At 39.6% G+C, this 24,540-nt stretch overlaps 1 long non-coding RNA gene across 1 annotated transcript in view; it reads right to left on the bottom strand.

Moving 5' to 3' along the window:
* Positions 1–24,540, bottom strand: part of LOC100623270 — a 98,497-nt gene that overhangs the window by 13,445 nt on the left and 60,512 nt on the right. The window contains exons 6-8 of the long non-coding RNA XR_002338979.1: positions 11,924–11,990; positions 2,564–2,670; positions 238–325 (exon numbers count right to left, since the gene is read on the bottom strand). This is a non-coding gene — a long non-coding RNA (uncharacterized LOC100623270). The remainder of the gene's footprint in view (positions 1–237; positions 326–2,563; positions 2,671–11,923; positions 11,991–24,540) is intronic.

Below are 24,540 nucleotides of genomic sequence, written 5' to 3' on the forward strand. Positions count from 1 at the left end.
TTCTCCCCGGAAGTGCTTTCTGGGGATCCCTCAATCAAATCAAATGACCACCTCTTCCAGATGTCCTCAGAACTTCCTGCAGACCTCTAGGTTTTCTGGGTACACTGCTTATTTCTATTTTCCCCAGTTCATCTGTTACCACCCCCTCTCCACTTCAGCAGCTAACATGGGGTCATGCATATGGCAGACAATAAAGGGAGGCTAAGGGAATGAGTAAGAAAATAAATGAATACTTACTGATACCAAAGCACAGTTCTAAAATGATGTATTTACTGTCCATCAAAATCTCTCTCTCACATTCTCAGTAGACAGGATTTTTTCTTACCTATTTCGGAAAAAGAGAGTGGAATTTCCTCTTAGAAGGTATTTGATCTTTTAATTTGTGTCAAGGATGCAGAATGTTTTTAGTCTTCTATTATAACAGCATTACCTTGTCATCAACAATAACTCAATTTCAGCTTTCCTGACTCCATAGGAAATACTATTCTAAAGTATTACCTCGTCATCAACAATAACTCAATTTCAGCTTTTGTAGAAAAACTGAAATTGAGTTATTGTTGATGACGAGGTAATACTATTCTAAAATCTTAAAGAAATGTAAGTGCAACACAAGCCAGAACTTGGCAAGAACACTAAAATAGCTGTGGATATATTATTTATATACAAGCAAGCAAACAAAGCTCTAATATGGATTTGATAGCTTGGTAAAAGGCTGTGGTGTGCATTATATGGTTACATGATTCAGAGCATGAGTATTTCAGAGCCAACAGACACATTTATTGGAAGTCATGTAATTCTTTTTTTCTCTTTTAGAGAAATAGTAAACTTTATTTTATATATATGAAAATTGTCTTGTGGAAGTCATGTAATTAAGCACTTATTCCTAAATTATCAAGTTGCTGCGTTAAATTTTTACAATATATTTTCCAACTTTACAATATGTTAATTTTAAGATAGTTAATTCTGCTCTGAAGTTTGCTTATAGTATGTTTGAGCTCATAGGGTTCTGTGATTGTTCTTAAAAATCACATGAGTGACCAATTAAAAGAAAAAAAAACTTAAAGAAGGGATACTAAAATACATAGGTGGATATACATATATATATATATATAAACGCATGTTTATATGTATAGGTGTGTGCATACTAGATTTCTGTGTATGAATTTTCCAATGTTCTGAAGGCAACAGAGAAGGCACCCAGTTGCTATGACTGTGGGAGCTAGAGAAGGTATCTGAGGTGAGGTAACATTTGCATTAATGAGAAACAACGGAGTTTCTGATGGAAAATACATAAAGCGCCTACTCTCGGTTTTTTATTACATGAAAATAATAAGCATCCCATGAAACAAGAACCATCCATAAACTTAAATGACATTAATTCAGAGAAGAATTAAACAAATACCACAGATCTACAAGGAGTGAGGCTCTGAATTGAGCCCTATAAAAAACAGAACACAGGACCTTTCATGGCTCAGTGGTTAACGAACTCAACCAGTATCCATGAGGACGAGGGTTTGATCCCTGGCCTTGCTCAGTGGGTTAAGGATCCAGTGTTGCCGTGAGCTGTAGCGCAGGTCTCAGATGTGGCTCGGATCCTGCGTCGATGTGGCTGTGGCGTAGGCTGGCAGCTACAGCTCTGATTCGACCCCTAGCCTGGGTACCTCCATATGCCGCGGTCATGGCCCTAAAAAGACAAAAAGACAGGAAAAAAAAAACAAAAACAAAAACAAAAACAGAACATAGACACTAAAAGGAAATTTGAAGGGTATTGCCTTGACATTCCATCTAAAGCTTATATTCAATACAATATCTATGACTCCTGGAGGTGAAAAAAAAAGGGCTTTACTTAAATTCATACAATAAGGAAGACACTATCTTCTTTTTGGAATGATCTGTAATAGTGTTACAAAATAAGAACAACTGTGATGAAATCTGCCTCCAAAAATTATGTTATTTTCAGAACTGTCCCTAATTTTATTTTATATTCTTCTGTATCTTAACACATGCAGCTCTTTAAATTAATAATTACTAGACTTTGTTTCTATATAGTCTACTATGAAGGTCACTTTATTCTAGAAATACTCAATGCCTCTCTTACAATGCAGAACAGATGACTAAACAAAGTGCTAGATATGATCTCTTTCTACATAGCTTTTTGACATTCTTCTATTTGTCTTTCCCCACTAATAGATTTTCCTGTATTTTTGATAACATATTTATGACAAACACAGAGAGATGTATTTTCATTTTAAAAGAGTCATGTTCTGTGTGTCTGTATAGGTCCCTAGAAGTTTTAAAAGTCCATTAAAAGCCATTAAATGAATACAAAGGTTTAAGTTAAAATTTTTTGTGTGTGATCGAACATCTAATTCATTGGATGCCATTATTGTGAAGTATCATTAAAACTTTACGAAAAACATTCAAAGTACCCAAAGGACCTACATTGCCTCAGGCTTCTTTGAGACACTTAAAAGAAAACATATATAAGGAAAAGTGAAAGGAAAGATGCTTCTTAGGAGAATTCAGTGATCACACAGCTGTATCTGTGATTTAAACATCTTACCATGACCTTCAGAAGACACAGTGGGAGCCTCTACAGTTCAAAACCAAGTTCTTGAAAGGACAGCTCCCATGGAGTGTAATGTGCTTGTCTGCGTAACTGTTGATTACCTTTGGGAACAAAGGCCGTAAAAAAGATTTAAAACGGCACAAAGAATTAAAAAGCAAGAAGTTGAAATCTTTGGGTACAGTATACATGGATTTCTTTTCTCTTTTTGGTCAACAAAAGTCTCCAGGTTTGCTGGAACCATTTGCATAAATATAATTATAACTTGGAATACCATTAGGAAAAAACAGCTTTTAGGCAAGTCACTTAACTCAGACTGGAAGCCTATGGTCAATGTATATACGTGTGTATGTACATACCTAGTTTTGGTAACCAACCAAATGCTCCTTCTCATTAAAGTCTACCCTTTGTAAAATGAAAGCAACTTATTGCCCTCTGAATGTAGTCATAAAGAATTAGTGATAGTGTAGTCTTGCTTTGAACAATATTGTGGATTGCCTGTTTCTTTTGATGAAAACCCTGTAATATTTAAATCATTTCCACCAGAAATTTCCAAAGCAGTTTCTGAAATAAATGGGTTTTTCTTTTTCACTTCACATACAAACCCATCGACAGATGATATTTTAGGGGGCAGTTGGTGATGAAATGGAAAGGAAGTCCCCACTTTCCATAACATGTAGATTCTGTTACCTCCAAACATCTCACCATGAATTTACCAGAGGAAAGCAAAGGGACAAATGGGTCATCATTGGGGGAGGTGGAGAGGGAGGAGTGAGTGAACAAATAATTGTCTCTGAATGGTCTTTGCACTGAAAACATCTTCCTCTCACCTAATACTGTAGAAGCTCTCTCATTTTAGGATAATCATCTGTTCATACAGCCTACTTTCCCCATCAACTGTGAGCTCAAGGGGCAAGAATCAGGCCATACTTACCATTCAATTACTCCCACACAACACAACAGAAAGCTGATAGATACCAATTGATGAACAAATGGTAAGATAATGTTGGCGTGGCAGGAAAGTCTTCAGATGAGACTGCAGCGCCAGTCCACAACTTGACTGCTACATCATGAGAAAGCTTAACCAAAAAGCACCCAGCTAAGCCATGTCTGCATACCTGTCCCACAATAAATGTGAAATAATAAAGAGAAAAAGCTTTATTTATTTATTTTTTTGACTGCCCTTGCAGCTAGCAGAAATTCCTGGGCAAGGGATGGAACCTGAGCCACAGCAGTGACCCCTGCATCATTTTGCACTCAATGCCACATTTGCAGTTATTCTCCTTATAGATAAATGCACATGACTGCTGCATTATGTCTTTAATATAGTTATGGCTGAGCATATTTTATTGAAAATGATACATTTTAAGTTTTCATTTAGGCACTACATACACTTAAATAAATACATGAGATGTACGTGTGTATGAGTATGAGAAATGGTAAAAGAGATGTATGTGTATGAGAAATGGTAAAAAAGATGTAAAAGACAGCTATCAATTTGATGATTCTCCACTCTATATTTTTACTTAATTGCCTAATCTGAGACAAGAAAGCTAGGCATTTTACATGTTTCCCTTGCCAGCTGGCCTGATTTAAGTTTTGGCAGTAGTGTCCTCCAAGAGATACTACAGAGGAAAGAAAGTTTTCTTCATAATTCCTATATGCTAATTCGCCAGGCTCACAGGAGTATGATACTTTTCCTTACTATGTGTTTTCTCCAGTGCTCAGTGCCTTGGAGTGTGGCTGACAATAGCACTTTTTCTCCAGCTCTTGATTCAGGCAATAGCAGAACATCAGGGAGCCCCAAAGAGCAAAGGACTGTCCCAGTCCAGGTCACTGCTCCCTGGCACTCGCTTCTCAGCTAGATAAGCCACACCAAGCTGGCTACCTCATAGGCTAACCACCTAATCTTTACCCCACAAGTGGCCCAGGGCCACCCTGGCCTGAGCCATACACATATGTATGCTTGGCTTCTGCAGACCAAGGTCAATGTAAATCCAAGATTCGAAAGCGTCGACAGCAGTGCCCCAACTCCCTCTGAATGTTTGCCTACAAGCTTCTGCTCATGTGTCCAGACTGTTATTCCTGCTTTTTCAGTGACAATGGACCAGCTCTAGTGTGGGTCATGGAGTAAACTTCTCTCCATTGATGGTCTATAACCACATCTTATTCAACAAGGTCCAAATCCCACTTCCAAGTTTGTCCTCTCCTTAAGCCCTGAGGTACCCTTAGAGTTCACCTTCCATTTTTAGTTGTTTTTCTATAACAGGGTAATAATTCCTTATATGCCTCCTGTTTAAATCACTGTCTAGTTTCTGCCTCCTGATTGGACCCAACTTGATAGCAAGAGGAGTTTCAGAAGATGAACCATAAAGATGGGATTTGGGAGTTAGTTTGCTCATGCTGCTGGGCTTGGCACAGTGCTGAGCTTCTGTCTAATGGAAGATGAGATGCTAGTAATCCATGGCATATAGTGATTTAAAATTTAATTAATCCACACTAACTACTACTATTAGTTGTGATGAAGTGCCAAGTGGAACATGTGCTTTGGGAGCCCAAGTGACTGGTACCCTTGACCATTACAGCAGTGATGACGACTGTGGTATGGGATGAATCATTTTGATTACAGTTAAGTGTTTATATACACAAAGAACAAGATCAGCCTTTTTAATTCTCAGCTCAGATAGTCTGAGAACCACATGGCTTCCATGTCATCTTTTAAAAAAATCTCCTACCTATTAGGACCAAAAAACTGGTATTACTGTAAATTAAACACAAAATTCAACTGTTTACTGAATTACATAGCAGGTGAATTCACAGCCTCACTGTGGAGTTCCCTCAAGGAGTACTGAGAACAGACATTTCCTTGTTCCTGGTCTCACAGGGAGAACATTCAGTCATTAAGTACGGTGTTACCTGTAGGGTCTTTTGTTGATGTTCTTTATCAGACTGAGGATATTACTTCATATTCCTAGGTTTTTAAGTGACTAAGTATTGATTATTCTCAAATGGCTGTTCTGCATCAATTGATATGATCATCCTGTTTTTCTTCTTTGGATAGTTACCATAGTAGATTGCATTGACTGATTTTCAAATATGAAGCTAGCTATGACTTACTAGCATAAAACTAACTTAAGAGATTTAGTAGGGTCAAATCAAATCCCAGACCTTACGCAAATCATGGAAGACTTGTATAAAAACAAACTAAAAGCACTGAGGAATAATTTGAATTAAAAATAACAAATGACACAGGGACTCCACGAAGGAAGGAGAATTAAAGGATTCTGCCGTAAGGAAACTGAAACAATAAAAATTTGAAACTTGAATGAGATAATAAAATAAATGTCAGAATAAGAAATGAAAGCCTAAAGATAATCACAATGAAATAAAACAGAATTTAAAAGAATAACTGAAAACAGGGGAGTTCCCGTCGTGGCGCAGTGGTTAACGAATCCGACTAGGAACCATGAGGTTGCGGGTTCGGTCCCTGCCCTTGCTCAGTGGGTTAACAATCCAGCGTTGCCGTGAGCTGTGGTGTAGGTTGCAGACGCGGCTCGGATCCCGCGTTGCTGTGGCTCTGGCGTAGGCCAGTGGCTACAGCTCCGATTTGACCCCTAGCCTGGGAACCTCCATATGCCGCGGGAGCGGCCCAAAGAAATAGCAAAAAGACAAAAAAAAAAAAAAAAGAATAACTGAAAACAGACAAATAAGGGAGCTCCCACTGTGGTGCAAAACAAATCCAACTAGTATCTATGAGGATGCAGGTTCAATCCCTGGCCTTGCTCAGTGGGTTAAGGATCGACGTTGCTATGAGCTGTGGTGTAGGTCGCAGATGCAGCTCAGATCCCACGTTGCTATGGCTGTGGTGTAGTCCGGCAGCTGTAGCTCTGATTCCACCCCTAGCCTGGGAACTTCCACATGCCACAGAGGTGGCCCTAAAAAGCCAAAAAAAGAAAAAAGAGACAAATAGAAAATAAAATTTATAGTCAATAAAATGAAAAACTCAACAGACATTCAAAGAAGAAAATAAAAATAACTGAAACAGAACTGGTGTGGAAAGAGTTAAGAAATTTATCTGAGGAGTTCCTGTTGTGACAACAATCCAACTAGTGTCCATGAGGATACGGGTTCAATCCCTGGCCTCACTCAGTGGGTTTGGGATCCGGCACTGCCCTGAACTATAGGGTAGGTCACAGACAGGGCTCAGATCTTACATTGCTATGGCTGTGGTGTAGGTCCGCAGCTGCAGCTCCAATTTGACCTTTAGTCTAAGAATTTCCATACGCTGCGAATGTGGCCCTAAAAAATGGGGGAAAAAAAGAGGAAAAAAAATTTAGCTGAGAACTAAACCTATATAAAAGAATGGTATGTTAGAATGTTAGAGCTTACAGATGTAATGACTGAAATTAGTGGATGGGTTAAATGAATAGACTAGACAGAATCTGAATCTAATGGACACATCTAGGAAGAATACTGTGTCCAATTCTTCAGAATACATATTCTTTTCATAAATGTACATAGAACTTATGCGAAAATTGGCCAAATGCTAGGCCATATATCAAGCTTCTACAATTTCAAAGGAATGAAATCATGGGGTACTTTCTACGACCACAGTGGAGTTAATAAGCTAGAAATCAATAACCAAGTGGCAACTAAAAACATTTTTATGTTTGAAATTTGTGAAATGCCAATCTAAATAATCCAATGGTCAAAGAATAAAATGCAACAGATACTTTTAGATATTACAAGCTAAAGATAATAAAATAACCTACAATCAAGACTTGTGGGATGGCTGAGAAGGACATTTATAGCTTTAAATGTACATCTCTAAAAAGAATTGCTTAAAAGCAACAATCTAAGCAACCATCCATGTAAGTTAGAAAGAGAACAGCTAAACCAAAAGAAAGAAGGGAAAAGTAATAAAGCCGAGGGCAGAAATCAATGCAATAGAAACATACACAAAGTTTTAACATTGCTAAAACGAGTTCTTGGAAAGAGTACAAAATTAATAAACCCAGTGGCACTTTGATAAATTCTTCTTATAATCTGGAAACCTTCTACCAAGGGACATTTTCAGTTCAGAACTTAAAAGAAAAAAATCCCTACCCCCACACCCTATCATATGTGTGGGTCATGAGACTCTGCGGTGTCCCTCATTTCATGTTGCTTTCCATTCCAGAACATTTACTTTATTTTATTTTATTTATTTATTTTTTTAGTCTTTTTAGGGCCACACCCACGGCATTTGCAAGTTCCCAGGCTAGGGGTCTAATTGGAGCTGTAGCCACTGGCCTAGGCCACAGCCACACCAAATCTGAGTAGCATCTGAGACCTACACCACACCTCACAGCAACTGAGCGAGGCAAGGGCTTGAACCCATAACCTCATGGTTCCTAGTCAGATCTGTTTCCGCTGTGCCATGACAGGAGCTCCCCAGAACATTTATTTTAGAATGTAGCTAATAATGGAAAAAACAATCATGCAACTAATGATTTCTGGGCTTATAAAAAGGCGAGTTAGAATGTTTCATTCCATCAAAATATGCAGTTGTGAGGTCAAAAATCTAATTCATTCATTTAATACTTTCCAGCAGATATCACAGGACTGAAGACATTCTCTTAGTGCAAAACCTCTGTCCAGGACATTTTTTCTTGGTTCTGGTTTCAGCAGCTAAGGAGAAAAAGTTCTTTAACTATCTCCAGTAATTGTATCACTTAACATAAAGACTCTAACAACAAGAAGTAAGAGAAAACATGAATCAGCATACTGATAATGATAGTATGAAGGTACTTCTTGTATTTTCCAAACGTGATAGCTGGAATACTGTTCAAGTTAGTATGTCTTTCGGAATAAAAAATAACCTTTCTGAAGCCACTTAACTGATAAGAGCAAGAAAAAAATGACCTCCATGTCAACAGGAGCTGTCAACAAACAGATTATTGTTAGTCAAATGGACAAGCTGGATCATTTGTTTTGTACTTTACGTCTTCTAAGCAACATGGTGGAGAAAGCTGAGGTTACAGTATTTGGAAAGCATAAAAAAACACAAAAACTTTGATCCTGAGGTAGCTACCGCATTCGTTGCATTTGTGACGTTTGAATGCATATGCTACTAAACAAAAAGAATTAGACACACACACATCCATACCCACTTACACAGACACGCACATATATACACATGTATATACACATATAAATAGAAAAACAAACATACACAGAAACAAATACATAGATATATACACACACACATATCCACTTACATAACGCCCACTTATAGATATGCACATATTTACACAGTTAAACTTACAGATACACCTATACATGCATGGACCTACACACAAACATACATACTACACACACACACACCCAACCATGCATACACACTCACTACAATACGTTTGCATATGTCCAAAAAGTAATTTTTAAAATTGGAGTTTTGAAAATGTGAAAGCATCCCTAATAAGTGCTACATTAAAACCAAGCAAAATATGTAAATGCTCATTTGGACAAGAGAGCTTTTAGCAAAAGAAACGGTCTTGAAAACACAGTGATTACTATGAACACTGAGTACATCTGTACCCCTATAATAGAAAGCCCAAATATTCTCATTAGTAAAGCTGTTCCATTTCAACCCAGCCTCTTTTCCTATTCTGTCTCTACCCAATTCTCTCTTCTCCCCCCCATGATGTTTCAGCCCTGACTTGACAGGAGTAGAAGTTTAATGCTGAAAGTAGCCAGCATTGTATAGGCTACTGATTGCCACTGCTGCACTACTAGGAGGAATAAAATTAGCTTCATAAACTCTAGCATTCCCCTCCTGTTAATGTCATTCCAGGTGTAGGGAGAGATAAAGAATCCTATGTTGTCATTGTAATGATATTAAAATAGACTACTGAGTATTAATTCACACTTGGAAATGAGAAGACATGGCAGCTAGAAACAAGCTCAAGAAACACTGGAAAAGTATTTTTTGGCTATTTCATTCAGCTTCTACTTGAGGGAGAGGGTGTTGTATATGGAAATGAGCTGCCTCCCAATCCCATCTTGACATACACAAAGACCATCGCTGACTTGCAGTGACTCTCATCTATGCTGTGCAAGAAACAGATGCAGCATGGAGAGGAGATGGAGCAAAGCACTAGGATGGATCACTCCATCCCACTGGGGAAGCAGCAATCCCCCCAAAAAAATGCTTATTTCTCTAATATTCAGCAATTCCTAGTCACGTGTGTTCTACAACTGAACACTATGAGAAGTGAAGCACTGCCAGGAAAAGCACAAGAGTAGATTCCTCAAGAGAAACCTCCTTGGGCTCAGACACATGTGCATTGTCTTGAGTTATTCTGCATTTATCCACAGAGCAGAACACTGAATAGTTAAAAGATAAAAGTCATCTTATTTTTCAATGAAAGATTCTTAAATTCTACCAGTGCAGCATGGCTAATAAATGGAATAACAAATATAACTTTCAAGTAGCATAATCCTCTTTAATAACTTTGAAAAGCAAAATTCTTTCCTCTCTGGAATTTTAAATAGATGATAGACTCTTACAATCATTTTTAAATACGTAAATGGACAAAAAATTGATTACCAGTCTACTCTAAATCTAGGATTAAGTATAGATGAAACTTTGGGGCCTGAATTTTGGAGACTGAATTAAGGTAGAGCAGAAGCAGCAAGCATATGGTGTAGGGATGGTGGAAGTGAGGAATAACAGATGCCGGGAGTGCAGAGGAGGAAAAGCCAATACCTGTTTCACCGTCTCCCTCTAGTTCTGCTCCAATATTCCTGGCTTGCATACTAATTACCATTTTGCAACCAAATGACTCATCAATCCCATGACTGCCTCCTTAGCGGATGTTTTGTGCCACTGATCTCATGTACAAGAGTAGTGGATAAACTCCACTTAATGTATAACCTTATTGTATTCTTAGCAGTTCTTCATGCAAATCAGTTTATTAAAAGCTTACAACAAACACAGAATTCAGTAACTGTCCTACAAATTCTAAAAAAAAAAAAAAAAAAAAAAAAAAAAAGATGTAGGAGGTGAGTTCCTATTCAATGGGTTAAAGGATCCAGCAGCATAGGCCTGCAGCTGCAGCTCCAATTCTAGCCCTAGCCCAGGGACTTTCATACGCCACAGGTGCAGCTGTAAAAAAATTTTTTAAAAAGACGTAGGAGGGATGATTCATAGTCCAAGTTATTTTTTTAAATACTATTTCTATAAACATTGTATATATTGGAAAAGATAGAATCATTGCCTTAACCCTTCATTAGCATCTGGCTGTGTCTGCTACAGACTGTACATAAACAGGGACACATGTTACCCAGCCCTCTGCTTTATGGGGGTCATGGGACTCCTGTGTCAACCACATGCTGTCACTTGTGGGGAAACAAGATCACACCACTTCAGCGAGGCCTTAGGGCTGTTGTGTGCACCTTCCTCTGACAGCTCTAGGTTGATGGAGGGTCAGAAAGAAGTGTTGATGGATATGTTCTTTAAGGACTGGATTAAATATTTTACCACAGTCACAGTACACATTTGGGGCATAAAAGACATAGCTCAAAACATTAAACATGGAAATAATGGGGACTTTTAGCATTTCCAATCATTGCCAAATTATCCTGATCCTGTCTTCCAACGATAGTCTTATTTCCTTTAGTCTTTGGCTGGATCATATCGTAGTTCTATTTCTTAAATGTTTGAGGGACCTCTACACTGTTTCCCATAATTGCCGTACCAAATGCATCCCCACCAACAGTGTACAAGGGTTGTCTTTTCTCCACACCCTTGCCACTTGGCACTTTAATCCCCAAACATCCCTGCATTGTACATATGCAGTGGAAGTGAGGGCACCAGGGAATGGAGAGAACAGCAATCTCCTTAAGTCAGTGTTGCATCTGGAAAGACATGAGGGGGGTTATGCCTATCATTATTTTTAAGGGGATGGGAGAATGCTGATCACACACAGGTAGGATGCTTAAAGCAAACCCTGTGTGTGGACTAAACAGAAAGAGGCACTTGCATGGAATATTCTACCTACTCATAAGGGAGTCCTCTTCCTAACCCAACCGTTCTGCGCTGGTTACATGAAGCAGATTAGCTACCACATGCCTTTCCCTATTTCTCATTAAGCAGAAGCCCTTTCTGTGTGAGAAAGGTCCTAAAGTGAGAGAATTTATTCTAAGATAACTTTCTTCATTTATCTTTTTATAGATAAAAACGTCAACACTGCATCAATTCAGCAAACAAACAAACAAACAAAAAACAGTTCAGGAAGCAGTTTCCCTCTAGTGTCAGGATTAGAGTCATTCTCTAAAATGTGCTCAAGCAGAGATGACTCCTTCCTCACTTACCCAGGACGTACACGGCCAGCCTTCCTAGGATCCCTTGTAGGTGGCCTTTGGGCAGCTCCCCGACAGCCTGAAAACCAGAGCAGTCAGAATGAATTTTGATCTCTCACAGTTTAATGGCTTCTAGCTTCATTCAGCCATTTCTTGGTCGAGCGCTTCCAAAAGATGAATTGTAAGCAGCTCCTTGGCCCCTTTTCTATTTGTTCATCCCTTTCTTCCTCAGGCCTTAATAGATAAAATGACTTGGCAACATCTAACCTAGCTCCTGACTCCTGCCTTACTGAACGTACACAATGTTTTGCCTAACCTGTGGATTCCTTTCATGGATTAGAAGGAGTCAGATGAAGAATGAAGCAGTTGAAGAATGACCAAGGAATTTAGCACCAGTCAAAAGAGGTACAGTTTATTCAAGGTAACAGGTTTCTTCTTCCAGTGTTTTGATAGTTTGAGTACAAATATTTTCACAAAGAACACTTATACAGTATTTTATTCTTTGAATGTACTCTGTATAAACGAAATCACTGCTAGCTAGCTTCACTGGGATCATCATTTGGGCTATCAAGCAATTGTCATGCAGAATCTAGAGTGGACCAAGCATCAAAAAAAGAGAAGAAGGAAAGGAAGGAAATACTTGTAGGTGTGGGTAGAGTACAACTGAGGTGGCATTGCTGGTATATTAATGTCCTTGCATTTTGGGAGCAGCTTTTTATTTCTAATAATCTTGAAGTCATGAACCGTTGCTGTAGGAAACCCATGAGATGCAGATAATTAAGAAAGAAAAGACATCAGGATCATCCCAAGCCCAAGATTCCCCATGACCTTTGGCTATTGTTCCGCTGACAGAAAACTATGTGAGAAGGAGAGAAGTACCACTATGTGCTGAGAGCCTCTTAAGTCCACGTGTTTTCTCCAGCCACACCCCAGTTAACCTCTGCCCTGTGAGGCAGCTGTTGTGGGCATTTTACAGAGGTTCCTGTGGATCAAGAAAATGGCCCTGGGTACTCTTCCTTGAGGATCCTGAGAGAACAATGGAGCTCCAAATCAAAGCATAATTCCTCCTCCATGTATGGTCAAGGCTTCAAATGAAATGTGAGACGTGTAACTGTTGTTTGACTAAGGTGAGGGGCAGGCGGGTCCCAAAGTTCTCAGCATTACAAAAAGCTGAAGTGGATCCAATTCCAGAAGACTCTCAGAGGGAACCGTGCAAGCACTTGGGCTGACCAGTATCACTGCCCAAGGTGGGACCTGGACATCTTTTTGCCAAGGAACCATGTAGAGAAATGGTATCAACGGCAGAGCCCAGAAAGGCCTGGGTCAGGGGCTCCTTCCACCCCTGACCAGCTCCCCACGCCATAATGCACGTAAGCCCCTCGCACAAAAACAGAAGCACAAAGAACCTTGGATTCCCACAGCAAAGCCTTGCATTGATGGAGAAGTTTCTGAAACAAATTGAGGAATCTGAAATAGACTAGATTATTTTCTGCTGTCGAGCGGGAGTGAAATTTTTGTGATGAAAAAAATGAGATATTTTAAAAATTACAATTTTGCCTTCTTTATTGGCTTTTTGGACTGAAACTCTGATGAAACTTAAGCACGGTTTTAGACTGTTTTCAAAACAGAAATGTTTTCAAAGCTTTATTGAAGTAGAAGTGACATAAAATAAACAGCACATAAAGTGTAGTTTCATAGGTTTTGACAAATGTGTGGCCATGAACCTCTCAGCCTAATTAAGATAGTGTGTACATCTATCGCCCCCAAAGTTCCCTTGTGCCCTCTTGGATGCCCCTCCCTCCCTCTCCCCTCATTCCTCCCATTCCCAGGCACCCGCTGAACTATTTTTTCTAATGACAGATTTATTTGCATTTTCTAGAATTTCATATACGTAGACGCATACAGTATTTTTTTTCTAGCTTCTTTCTCTCAGCATCATTGAGATGAATCAGGCAGTTGTTGTACCAACAGTTCCCTCTCCTCTACCCTTGAGTATTATTCTATTGTAGGGATATATCATATTCTGTTTATCCATTCAATTGTTGGTGGATATTTGGGTTATTTATGGGCTTTGGCTGTTACAAATAAACCTGCTATGAACATCCAAACACAAGTCTGTGTGTGTATATATGATTTATTTGCCTTGAGCAATATCCGGGAGTAGAATGGCTGGGTTCTATGATAGGTTTATGTTGGCTATTTAAGGGACTGCCAAACTGAAAAAATGGTACCTTCTAAGAATATTAAAATCAACTCAAGGATTTTCGCCAACTGCCAAAGGAAAGTATACAACCTTCTTTTTATCCCTTTGTTTTCTGACGAAAATGTATTCACTTTCACCTAGAAAACAGGAGCTCCCTCCCCTCTAATACTAAAAACTTAATGACCAAAACAGGCTTTGTAAAAAAAAAAAAAAATCTCATCCCTTTTAATATTATAAGCCTTTGATTGTTACAACTATTTTTCACTCCTTAAAAAGCCTTTCCCTGCAATTCCAGAGCCACAGATGTGGGAATGGGGTACTGTATCAAGCAGCCTCCCAAGCAACAGGACATTAATTACTGAGACAGGAAAAACCATGGCCTAATTATTATTAATCCAAGTTCATTTCTATTCCACAAAAGCAAAGTGCTATGAAGGGCGGAGAACATGGCTATTCACAACATTATGTCCCTACTAAGGAACTTGTGACCTGTTTCAACTTCTTCACTGATACCCCAAGTCCAGCCAATTACTTCCTGGTTTCTACCAAATGCCTAAAAAAATAACTTTTTTTTTTCCCACGGATTTTCTTCTTTCTGGCCCTCAGATAATTCTATCATATTAGGAAGATATGACTGTACTTTGAATTCCTCTGAAGGCTCTTTCCACTTCACCTTCCCGCTCTGAGGTTTTGAAACACAACTGTGATGGGTGAGTTATACTCTGTGAGTGGATTATACTCAGCAGTTGACATGCTAGCCCATCGTCACCACTTCTATTATCTAGTAGATCTCCTAAAATAGGTTTGCTTCCATTTTTCCTATCCTCACCTTACTAAAAGAAAAAAGAGTTCCCATTGTTGCTCAGTGGGTTAAAAACTCGACATAGTCTCCATGAGGATGGGGTTCGATCCCTGGCCTTGCTCAGTGGGTTAAGGATCCAGGGCTGCTGCAAGCTGCAGCACAGGTCACAGACGTGGCTCAAATCTGGCACTGCTGTGGCTGTGGCATAGGCTGGTAGCTGCAGCTCAGATCTGACCCCTAGCTTGGGAACTTACATATGCTGCAGGGTTGGTCTTAAAAAGAAAAGAAAAGATAATAATCAGTGTTGATGCTTTCATTTGCTTCAGTTAAGGTAATAAATCAGACTTTTTTTTTTTGCTTTTTAGGGCCTCACCCGTGGCATAGGGAGGTTCCCAGACTAGGGGTCGAATCAGAGCTGTAGCCACCAGCCTACACCACAGCTCACGGCAATGCCAGATCCTTAACCCATGGAGCCAGGCCAGGGATCCAACCCGCAACCTCATGGGTACTAGTCATATTCGTTTCTGCTGCGGCCATGAGATCTCCAATCACAGACTTTTTCATGAAGATTTGTTCTTCCCTTTTTTTTTACACTTAAACTGATATTTATATTACTTTTCTCCCATGGTATGTGTTTTTTAATACACACCATTTGGATCATTTACAGACTTCAAGACAAATCAAGAATCTTAGCTTTAAAATAACTGTTAGACTTAAATTCCAACTTTATTGATCAGCTAATTGTGGTGATTGTGCAAGTTACACACTTTCTGATTTGCGTTTATTTTTCCGTGGTATAAGAGTACTACAAATCATAGAGCTGAATGAGGGCAGGTATTTTGGGCCATTTCATTCACTACTGCATAACCAATGCCAAGATCAGTGCCTGATATATGGTAGGCACTAAATAAATACTTATGGAGCATACAGAACAAAAAATGCAAGTACCCATTGTGGCTTAGTGGGTTACAAACCTGACCAGTATCCATGAAGATGCAGGTTCAATCCCCGGCCTTGCTCAGTGGGTTAAGGATCCAGCATTGCCACGACCTATGGCGTAGGTCACAGAAGTGGCTTGGATTCCGCATTGCTGTGGCTGTGGTATAGGCAGGCAGCTACAGGTCTGACTCAATCTCTAGTCTGGGAACTTCCATATGCCACAGGTGCAGCAATAAAAAGCAAAAAAAAAAAAAATTACAGCAATTATAATAACATGACCACCTTCACATGATTTGCTGTACTAGGCCAGTGGATAAGCAATACTATTTCACTTCCATTATATACAAAAGTGTTCTATTCTACTAGGAAGAGAGCAGAGTAAGTGATGATTTTAACATTGGAGAATTTGGAGGGAATTATTCCCAGGAATCCTAGACCTGGATATGATTTATTCCTGACATTAATCTTAACTGAAGCAAACGAAAACAGCAGCACTGATGGCCTTTTCATTTCTTTCCGAAAGGTAAGGGTACTAGAAAAATGGATCATGACAGACTACATGAAATTCTATGCCAAGGAAGTAAGAGGAGTGGGTTAAGAATCAGACTTCAGTGGCTTGGGTTGCTGCAGAGGTACAGGTTCAATCCTTGGCCTGGGGAACTTCCACATGCTGCAGGTGCAGAGAAAGAAAGGAAGGAAGAATTTTACATGTCACCCTTTCCAGTTGTCACATAACCAAGTGTCACTCCTTAGAGAAATATGCCCAAGTCCATTCTAGTAAAGTGATTAGGGCACTGGAATCCAAACAATGCCCAAGTCACCCAATATGTGGTCAGAACCATATCTAAAATGCCTCCCAATTTCACAGTAGAATTGCTTGTAAAGAACAAAAAACAAAACAAACAAAAAAAAACGCCAAAAAACAGAAAAAAGGGAGCACAGAGACATACTAAGAAAAGAAAAAGGGAGTTCCCGTCGTGGCGCAGTGGTTAACGAATCCAACTAGGAACCACGAGGTTGCGGGTTCGGTCCCTGCCCTTGCTCAGTGGGTTAAAGGATCCGGCGTTGCCGTGAGCTGTGGTGTAGGTTGCAGACGCGGCTCGGATCCTGCGTTGCTGTGGCTCTGGCGTAGGCCTGTGGCTACAGCTCCGATTGGACCCCTAGCCTGGGAACCTCCATATGCCACGAGAGCGGCCCAAGAAATAGCAAAAAGACAAAAAAAAAAAAAAAAAGAAGAAGGACTCACTTCTAGGTGGGGCTCACTGTGCCTGAGAGTAATCATGGTGCAGTAAGATGATTTGTACAACATTTTACTGCAAGAGTGACATACCTCAAAAATTCCTGCCAATGCTATAGTTCACATGCAGAGTAGAGGCTCAGAATGTGCAATGGACTCAGCAAGAAACAGAAACCATGGCCCCAAATCATCACCAGAGAACAAGGCAGCAGGTAAGCAGCACCTTGAAAAGTCCAAAATACGTAAAGATAATAAAGACAGCTTAGAATTAACTTCTGATGACGCATATTTTACTATTTACATGTTATCCAGGCTGTGTTATATTTATAAAACCAGGGAAGAAGGACAAAGAAAAAGTATGATGACACAGGCAGGGCCACCAAGTCAATGAGCAGAGCAAGAACTCTGGTTCCTGGGACAAGAACCTGAGGAGCTGCACTGGAAGTTACAAGACAGGTTAAGTCTCAGGGCTCCTGGGAGAAATTCTGACTACAACTCCCACAGCTGTCAACCACTTCTGCTCTAAAACTTGCAGTAGCTCCTGCTTGACTTTTAGAAGGTCTTTGAACTCTGTACTTTTAGAAGGTCTTTGAACTCTGTAGAACTCTGAGAAAGACAGACGCTCTGCATAAGCGACATATTATGGAAGGCAGATGGGAATTTTTCTGTCTCCTGAAAAACTGTTATTCCTCCTGTCTCCTCTCATCCTCCATGGATGAAAGAATCTAGTCAGCAAAGGCACACTGCAGGGTTTAACAGTCAAAAATATTCTAAATAAATATAACCCTTCTAGGTTTCCTTCTTCTAAGAGCCCCTCCCGATGTCCACTCCCAAGAACATCCATTCCTGAGGGAGAAGTGAGGAAAAGTCAAGCCCACTGTGCACACAGTTCTGCATGTCTGGTCCAGACTGACCCCACCTGTACAAATACTGACCACCCATTCAGAGAAAAGCTAATTCCTATGTTCATATCAATCCTAACTGAAGCCAGGCCGTCATTTCTGGAAATGTTTCATCTTTTTCTTTGTTAAGACTTCCTTCAAATCCTTAAGAGTTTAGTGTTTCTTGTGTTTAGACACCATGTTTCTTTCCTATGTACATGGGACACTTTTGCAAGGAAAGGCAATTTTTCCTTGATGATCATGTGACAGACTCTTTGAATTGTTTTTGTTAATGGCATTTAATGCATATCAACCCTCCATGGCAAGTGGCATCATTCCCTATTTTAAATCTGCAGAAACTAGGACAGGGAGATTAAGCTGTCAGTGGACACTCCACCAATAAAGAACCCCCATTTTTCAGAGTTCTCTTGTGGTGCAGCAAATTAAGGATCTGGCATTGTCACTGCAGAGCTCAGGTCACTGCTATAGTGTAGGTTTGATCCTTGGCCTAGGAACTTCCATATGCCATGGGCACAGCCAAAAAAAAAAAAAAATCCTTTTTTCACTATGCTAGGCTCCAAGAACAGGAGGCACATACATTTACATACATTTAACAACTAAATATACGAAATGAGCCATGACATACCATGATTAAGCCAGGACAGAGAATAGGTTATAAATGGACTTTTATATTTATATTTTATATTTATTTTTATAGTTATTAATATATATTTATTTATATATCATCTGTATAATATGGTCATAATTAATAGAGAAATATTTTCAAAGTAAGAGGAATAGAATTTCCAAGCAACAACAACAACAAACTCATATGGCCAAGTGAGAGTTTTAGAGAAAAATTTTCCTAGCAAAAATATGTTATGTTTCCATTCGGATATTTATCTTCTAAAGAAATCTTGAATGCATGATATTACTGGGGAATGCATGGTTTTGTATTTTATGAAAACAATTAATTTCAGAATTTATAGTCTGTCACAATAGGAAGGGTGCTACCAACACTCACCCCTTCCTCCTCCTTTGTTGTTCTTCTTGACAGATGTTTGCACTGTGGGCAAGCAAAACTTCAGTACTCTTTAAAAAATGTGCACAAACACTCATTGCTATATGGTTTAAATAATATATCCGATTAAGAATTTTACAAAAAGAGGGAGTTGCCATCGTGGCGCAGTGGTTAACGAATCCGACTAGGAACCATGAGGTTGCGGGTTCGATCCCTGCCCTTGCTCAGTGGGTAAAGGATCCGGTGTTGCCGTGAGCTGTGGTGTAAGTCGCAGACGCGGCTCAGATCCCGCATCGCTGTGGCTCTGGCGTAGGCTGGCAGCTACAGCTCCAATTAGACCCCTAGCCTAGGAACCTCCATATGCCTTGTGAGCGGCCCAAGAAATGGCAAAAAGCCAAAAAAAAAAAAAGAATTTTGCAAAAAGAAGTATTATGGAGATGGCAGAATTTTGAGTAAAAATTTAAATATTAAAAATAAATAAAAGTATTAAAGTATCTTCAAAAAAAAAAAAAAGACCTCTTGTTTGGTCTTTTCTTAATGGCATATGAGATTTTTTTAAAAAGATAATGATGAGGACATACATAATTACACCTCCTGTCCCTTCAAACTATAAATCAAGAAGTGTTTTTATCCTGCAAGCTACTAAGTGGAATCATGTTAATGTTGTTTGTTTCCTTGAAGGAAATGAAGGCAAATTTAACAATTTTATCTGCTTCAGCGTTATTATGGGCTAACTAATAAAATAATCTAAAGTATTATTAAAGAGCTAAAGAACCACAGAAATGATGTGGAGCATTAGTGTAAAGATGTCATAGAGAGTGTCTGCAGAAAGTGTACGGTCTGGGACTCCACCTGGAGTTAAAGATGCTGATTAGCTGCATATAAGAGAGTCACACTGGGGTCTAAGAAATTAGATTCAACAGTTCTAGAGACAGCAGAAAAGAAAGAAAATGCCATGTCTTCGCAAGTTTTAAGATATCTGCCGAGGGCAGAGCTTTCATATTTCTGAATATTCCACAATTTTCTAGTCCGTAAGACTCTGTGGCATCTACTAACTCCACAGAAGGCATAATCCTCTTTGTCACAGAGAAACTAACAAAAATAAGACTTTGCTTCTGGCCTTGAGAAACCCTATTACCTGGCTGATGAGGATGTAGAGGAAAGGGAATCCTAATACACTGTAGGTAAGAATGTATATTGGTAGAGTCACTATGGAAAACAGTATGGAAGTTCCTCAAAAAGTGAAAAATAGAGCTGCCATGTGATTCCATTGCTGAGTATATGTCCAAACAACAACAACAAAAAACAACCAAAAAACCAACACTGGGCATACATCCTTCAGACAAAACTCTAATGCAAAGAGATACATACGCTTCTGGAGTTCCCATCATGGCTCAGTGGTTAACGAATCTGACTAGCATCCATGAGGATGCAGGTTCAATCCCTGGCCTTACTCAGTGGGTTAAGGATCCAGCATTTCCATGAGCTGTGGTATAGGTTACAGACACGGCTCGGATCCTGCATTGCTATACCTGTGGTGTAGGCCAGCAGCTACAGCTCTGATTTGACCCCTAGCCTGGGAACCTCCACACGCTACGGGTTCAGCCCTAAAAAAAGAGAGAGAGAGAGACAGATACATACACTCCAATGTTCAGAGCAACATTACTAACAATAGCCAAGATATGGAAGCAACTTAAGTGTCCATCAACAGATGAATAGATAAAAAACATGTGGTACATACACATATTACAGAATGTTAGCCATTAAAAAAGGATATTTTGCCATTTACAACAGCATGGATGAACCTGGAGGGCATTATACTTAGTGAAATAAGTCAGACAGAGAAAGACAAATACTACATAACTTATACGGTGGAATCTAAAAAATAAAGCAAATAGACAATATAACAGAACAGAAACAGACTTACAAATATAGAGAACAAACCAGTGGTTACCAATGGGGAGAGAACAGGGGAGAGGGGCAAAATGGGGTAGAGGATTAAAAGGCATAAACTACTCTGTATAAAATAAGTAAGCTACAAGAATCTATTGTACAGCATAGGGAATATAGCCAACATTTTATAACAATAACTTTAAATGAAGTATAATCTATGAAAATATTGAATCACTATGTTGCAGACTTGAAACTAATATAATACTAAAAATCAATACTACTTCAATAAAAAAGAAAAAGATGGCTTTGTCTTTCTTTATGGCCTTCATCTTAAAGTCTATTTTGTCTGATATGAGTATTGCAACTCCTGCTTTCCTGTCTTGTCCATTGGCATGAAATATCTTTTCCCATCCCCTCACTTTCAATCTGTATGTGTCCACTGCCCTAAGGTGAGTTTCCTGTAGACAGCAGATTGAAGGTTTTTGCTTTTTTATCCAATCTGCCACTCTGTGTCTTTTGATTGGAGCATTCAATCCATTGACATTTAATAAAAGAAAATCATGGACTTGGAGAATAAACTTGTGGTTGCCAAGGGGAAGGGGGAGGGGGAGGGAATGAGATGGACTGGGAGCTTGGAGTTAAGAGATGCAGACTATTGCCTTTGGAATGGATCAGCAATGAGATCCTGCTGTGTAGCACTGGGAACTATGTCTAGTCACTTATGATGGAGCATAATAATGTGAGAAAAAATTATGTATACATGTATGTGTAACTGGGTCACCATGCTGGACAGTAGAAAAAAAATGTATTGGGAAATAACAATTGATTACAATTAAAAACAAAAAAAAAGGTGAATAAATAAATACATTTACATAGCTTTAAAAGAAAAAAAAGAAAAAAGAAACCCTATAACCTGGAAGTGCAGAAACTTATGCATCAATATACTTTCAACTGGTAAGAAGGTGATTACGAAGTGTCATCAGCCCTCCTTTAAGGAAACTACTCTGTTAGAAATAATAGCCTATTGGAGTTCCCATTGTGGCGCAGTGGTTAACGAATCCGACTAGGAACCATGAGGTTGCGGGTTCGATCCCTGCCCTTGCTCAGTGGGTTAAGGATCTGGCGTTGCCGTGAGTTGTGGTGTAGGTTGCAGACGCGGCTCAGATCCTGTGTTGCTGTGGCTCTGGTGTAGGACAGTGGCTGCAGCTCCGATTCGACCCCTAGCCTGGGAACCTCCATATGCCGTGGGAGCGGCCCAAGAAATAGCAAAAAGACAAAAAAAAAAAAAAAGGAAATAATAGCCTATGATAACAACTGTGTCCAAAGCTCCAGATCACTCAGACATATTGCTTTGTGGTATAAACTGCTGTCAATCCTTCCACAGCTGCCAGCACCAACAGGCATATATAGAAATGCTCACCATGAGACAGATCAGAATTGTTACTACTGTGTGATTTGGAAGAGCCCCCAAACTGGAAACTATGAGGTGCCCATTAAAAGCATAAAGGAGAGGAATTCTCATTATGGCTTAGTGGGTTAAGAACCTGACATAGTATTCATGAGGATATGGGTTTGATCCCAGGCTTCACTCAATGGGTTTAGGATCTGGTGTTGCCACAACTGGAGCATAAGTTGAAGATGGGGCTCAGATCCAGAGTTGCTGTTGGCTGTGGGGGAGGCCAGAGCTGCAGCTCCGATTTGACGCCTAGCCCGGGAACTTCCATATGCTACAGGTGTGGCCATAAAAAGGGAAAAAAGGAAGAATAAATTGTGAATACAAAGTGGAAAACAACACAGCAGCTAGCATAAATGCTCAGTAACATATATGAATACATAAACATACTATCATGTGAAAGGAACCCATGACAAGAGAGTGCAAGCTGCACAATCTCACTCATATAAAGGATTAAAACAGGAAATATGAAGCTACGCGCAACTCAATGACCAAAGGACAAACAACTCAATTACAGGATTAAGCAAAGCGCCTGAATAGGTATCTTTCCAAAGAAGATACACAAATGGCCAACGAACACATGAAAAGATGCTCCACACATCATTATTCACTAAGGAACAGCAAATCACAACCATAACGAGATACGACTTTATACCCACAAGGAGAGCTATAATCACAACAATGGAAAATATCAGCTGTTGGCAAGGATATGGAGAAATCAAACCCTTGTCCAATGTTAATGGGAATGGAAAATGGTACAGTCAGTATGGAAAACAGTTTGATGTTTCCTAAAAGAACTTAGAATTACTGCAAATCTACTCCTAAGTACATATTCCAAACAGGTGTGTATTTTTTAAATTAATTTATTTTATTACATTTTCTTTTTTTTTTTTTCCTACTGTACAGCATGGGGACCCAGTTACACATACATGTAGACATAAATTTTTCTCCCATTGTCGTGCTGCGTTGTAAGTATCTAGACATAGTTCTCAGTGCTACACAGCAGGATCTCACTGTTAGTCCATTCCAAAAGCAACAGTTTGCATCCCTTAACCCCAAGCTCCCCATCCATCCCACTCCCTCCCCCTCCCCCCGGGCAACCACAAATCTCTTCTCCAAGTCCAGGATTTTCTTTTCTATGGAAAAGTTCATTTGTGCTGTATATTAGTTTAATACCAGTTATGAGTTCATGATACCAAACAGATGTGTAAATAAAAACTTTTATATAAATGTCAATAGCAACACTATTCACAATAGCCAAAAGGTGGGAACAAAAAAAGTCTGGAAGGACTATTTTTAATATCAGCGAAAAGCAACCATTTGTGGGATTTGGAATTCTGGTCTATTCTGAAAGCTAGGATCATCAAATTGTACTTTCAAAAAATTGTTGCTTTTGACTTGTATCCCCTCAGTACATGTCAAAATAGGAGCATCCAGCCGTGTCATTTTCCTAATTCAGATATCTGGATCTCATAATCTAAGAGATTAAATGTATTTCAAACTTCAGAGCTGGCTTGTTCCCAGGACCCTCCTTCATTGGCTTGATGGTTTAATGAATCGTGTGCAAGAGCGCTAGCTGTTTAGGTGGTCACTGGAACATGCAACCCCCTGAAGAGCGGAGCTACTTCTAGACCCTTCCTAAGTCTCTAACACCAACATCCTTTTTTTTTTTTTTTTTTTTTTTTTAAACCTGCCTTAGGGCTGCACCCACCGCATATGGAAGTTCACAGGTTAGGGGTCAAATCAGAGCTATAGCTGCCGGCCTACACCACAGCCACAGCAAGAAAGAATGCAAGCCGTGTCTGTGACCTACACCACGGCTCAGGGCAACACCAGATCCTTGATCCACTGATCGAGGCCAGGGATTGAACCCTCGTCCTCACGGATACTAGTCTGGTTCATTTCTGCTGCACCACTATGGGAACTCCAACATCCTTTTCATCAACTCCAAAGGTTCAACTGCATACATTGTAAGACCCTTAGTGGACCCGTAGTGTGTCACACCTCACTGTCCTCTCTTCCTCAGAAGAGAGGGTTGTTTTGTCACTTTAATGAATCTAATAGGGAAAACTGAGTAAGGCCTGGGGAAGTTTATTTTTTGCACAAGAGGACACAGCCAGGATCCCCGCTGTTTCTTCCCCAATATTTGGCTGGGCTTCTGCTCCATTTCAGAGTTGAAGTGAGGCAATCTGTTCCCCTA

Source organism: Sus scrofa, chromosome 14 (genome assembly GCF_000003025.6).
Source record: "Sus scrofa isolate TJ Tabasco breed Duroc chromosome 14, Sscrofa11.1, whole genome shotgun sequence".
Taxonomy (NCBI): Eukaryota; Metazoa; Chordata; class Mammalia; order Artiodactyla; family Suidae; genus Sus; species Sus scrofa.